Genomic DNA, 4,172 nt, shown 5'->3' on the forward strand with positions numbered 1-4,172 from the left:
CATTCTAACTAGTATTTGCATTGAATACCTTTATCATTCTATGAGAAGAAGTTAATAACTGAACTGTTATCTTTTGATTGATCTTATAGATCTTAATTCGTTATTTAACCGTACTCGTTAGAGATATCGCTGAGGTATACCTCAGAAGTCAACTTTCTAAAAAAATATTTAGAAGCATTTATTCTTATTGCTTCTTAGACTTCGAACTTCTATCCTACCCTATCTTATCCCTATTTATAAATCTTCAATACATATAAATCTTTATTATCACTGCTGGGTTTATTGGTAATAACCCAACCGCGTTCTTTAACCGGAAGAAAACCAATTACTTCTCACAAATATCTGAGAACATACCTCCGATAGCTTCTCTATCTGGAGAGGCTAGGCTAGTCCAGCTTAATCAGTCTAACATAGACTAGCAAAAGAAAATTATAACTATAATATTTAAGTCGAAGAATCGAGATTAATCAAAACATATCTTTCTATTCTCACTTTTCTTGTTCTATTCCTTGTATTTAGTCTATAGTAATATATCTTATTACTATACATTTTGTCTAGCCAACTCTCTACGTGAGAGCACCCGCTGACAGTCAAGGCAGATGGACACTGTGGATTTAGAGCGGTTGCTTGGGCTTTGGGACACGGGCAGGGAAAGTATATGCAGATCCGGGGAGAAATAATTGCTGAACTCAACAACCACCATCAATGGTATATCAACAAAAAAAATCACAATATCAACAGTGGATTAAATCAACTTACTGTGACTCTAGGAAGCATGGTTTATAGGATTAAGTGGATTTCTTTGCTGACAATGGGAAATGTGATGGCCAATTCATTCAAGACACTGGTATTTTTCTTCTCAAACATACTTTCCTTATTTCCCCCCCCCCCCCCTCCCCAAAAATAACTCACCCATCTTCCTTGCTCTTGTCAACAATCACTTTTTTCCCCTTGTTCTCCAAACTACTGTCCTCTTTCCTGCTCCCAGCTACTATGTAAGGATTGGGATGGAAGAGCTACTCCTGATGATCTGCGATGGGAGCAAAGCTATTTGACTTGTTTTGATTGTACTGGAGTGAGGAAATTCTTGCAGCATGTTACACATTACTAGTTGTATTCAATTTTTATCTCTTTTTTGGTTATTTTTCTTTCTCTTGTGTTGTTCTCTTTGCCCCTCATCCATGAATGTTACTACTTTTCTCACTATCCATTCTTTTACTTTCCATTCCTCAAAAATAATTTCTGTAAGTAGGGTACTGCCCAGCAGATCACCATTACGAGAGTAGTAATTAAATTCTGCGCTGTGAAATTTTTGGGCACTGTGGCCAAGGTTTTGGTGGATTTGCTACAAAGTAAATCTGCCAAATAGGACCCACTGTGCACACCCCAGAAATGAGGTGTTCTAATGCTGTGCGGTTCACCATGTGCTCTTGAGGAGGCTTTCTGCCCACTGTAAAGGTTTGGTGGGCTTGGGCACCCCAATGAGAAGTTATAATTTTCATTTATTTTTGTAAGTTTTGGCAAATTTACATGGCCAACTCCCATTCTATGTGGTGGAATTACATTCCAACTCCCTAGAGAATGTCAAAACGGACCCGGGTATAAATTACACCGCCGGTACCCGCGTGTTTTTTCCCAAAAACAGGCACCCGGCACCGCCTGGCGGGTACCAGCGGTCTTTTTGGCGGGTACCGCGGGTACCGACTGGGTTTTTATTCCATCAATGCTTGCGCACAAGTCCGCAGGGACTTCTGGATCACTTGAAAAAAAAAAAATGTCATTTCTATCACTTATATAGGGAAAATAATATATAGCTAATTTTTTTTTAAAAAACATTTGCTAAGATTAATTTTCATCCAAAACTATAATATTTCTTTTACCTTTCTGCTTGATTTGGTTTTTGTCCTTCATACCTTGTTTCCACTTTTGCAAGGCACCTTCTTCAATCAAGTTGTTCTTGGAGTAAAAGGTGACAGTCATCCCATGAGTTAATGATTGAGCAGCAAGTCTGTGCCTCTTTGACAAGACATAATCGTGCCCAAAGCTAAATGCTCTCTTGACATCAACTGATGTTGCTAAAAATGAAGTAAAAGTGAGTTCGGATGGAGTAACAATTGGGATCAGGTAGATTGCTGGCTCACCAGGACAGCTCAAGACATCCAACGCCATATGGACTAGGCCTCCGTGGCTGTTCCCAGCAGATTTCTGTTGTATCCACCACTGCAACGGATTCACTGGTTTGGTACCGTTTAGTATAAGTCCTCCCGCTAAACATGCATCCAATGCATCAGACGACAAATCCCCCCTTGGGCAGCGGCAGCCTCTCCCAGGTCGGCAAGCATGCCGGTCTTTGGCTGTGAGGAGACAAGAATTTTTAATACTTGGTTTGTAAATGTAAAACCAGTTATTTCACCTTTGAGCTTGCAGTCACACTTGGTGCCAAGGAGGAAGGAGCAACTGTTTTTGGCTTGTAAGTCAATACCCACATTTCTTGAGCTAGCCGTATAGCTTTGGTGATCCAGTCAGGCTCCCAGTTGGCCAACCTGAAGTACTTGTCTCTAAATGAGGGGTGCAGCACTGAGAAACAGTTTCAGTAAGAGGAATCTGAACATTAATATGCAAAATAGACATACATATTGCAATCCTGTAAAGAGGGGATGTATCTGTCAAGCTGTAATATTTGTTTTTTATTTTCAATCTGATTTGGCAGGCGTTCCTTAATGCCGCTGGGTATCTTTTATTGCTGATGAAGGTTGATAGATGTTCAGTTATTTGATCAATGTATAGAACTATGTTTGCTAATCAAGTTGATCCGGCAACCAAAAATTGAAGAGTTATCTCATTGAAAACATTCAGGACCTCAACCAAATTGTGTTCCAAGTTGAAGTCACCCTTTTCCACGTGATTTTTACGATCTAAACCATCCCGCTTATGACGCTGCCAAACAAGACTTAAATAGACCAGTTGTTAGTAATTTTACATTACACTGCAGTGGAAAGAAGACTTACATGGCATCTTCACACCTGATTATGCTTTTGAGTTGTACATTTGTTGAATTCCATCAAGTTCAAACATCTCTTTCAATGTTATGAGGAGTTTTCCATCCTTTCTCCAGACAGATCTCGACAAACTCAGCTTTTAAGTTTGGTGAAAATCTCAACTTCTTTGAAATCAATCAGAACTATACCAGAATAAAGATTCAGGTTGATGAGACAAATGGACCATCTAATTAACAAATATAACACTAACTTTTGCCAATGTCTCTTTGCAGGATTGATTTGTGTAGCAATCATTTTTGTCTTCATCGCGAGCGAGTTCAATATTGGCCTTGGTGAGCGTTTTGGTCTTTTCTTCATGCTTGTCCTTGCTCTCATATTGGTCTGATTTGCCAATTGATTCAACATCACTAGAATCTTGCAAGGTGTCATGGTGCCCTGAAGAGAGGCTATGATTTGAAAAGCAAATCAACAATCAACACTGTTTCCAATTGAGGAATTCAAGAGTTACTTACCATCTAATTTGCCGCTGCGGGGAATCATCATCATCCAATTCTTCTTCATCAAACACAAATGGGCAACCCTTGGCAGTGCCTTTCTTCTGAGTTCCAAATGGGCGGAGTATTGCTTGGACAATTAAGTTGAGGATATGAGTGAAACACCTGATCCACTGAGTGTTGCCTTTAAAGTGAAGCCACTTGAGCTTTTTGAGCTCCCTCACCATCACCTTGTTATTTTTGGCATTGTCGCTCACAATACCAAATATCTAAACAAAAAAATGAGTCCGCGCAGAAATAGAAACAGAAAAGAAACTTGGCCTACCTTATTTTGAATTCCAAATTTCTCGCAAACCAAACAGACCGTGTTTGCAAGGTACTCACCAGTGTGGCTTTCTGAGAAGGTAACAAAGTCTAGAGGCATTGCCTCCAATTGGACATCCCCAGCATCTTCGGCTAATCAATAGACAACGGTACCCAAAATATCAAAAATGTTTGGAGATTGCCATGTGTCAACACCTAAATACAATGCACCTTTGTGAGCCTACAAATATCAAAGGTGTTACAGTCAGTTCATAGAAAGGAAATGAGAATTGAGGAACCCAAACTCAAAACCTCTGGTGTTTGTTTTGTATAGTAGAGTAGAGCATATGAATGTCCTTTGAAACAGCCCGCGGGG

The sequence above is a fragment of the Puccinia triticina genome, chromosome 1A (assembly GCF_026914185.1).
Source record: "Puccinia triticina chromosome 1A, complete sequence".
Classification (NCBI taxonomy): domain Eukaryota; kingdom Fungi; phylum Basidiomycota; class Pucciniomycetes; order Pucciniales; family Pucciniaceae; genus Puccinia; species Puccinia triticina.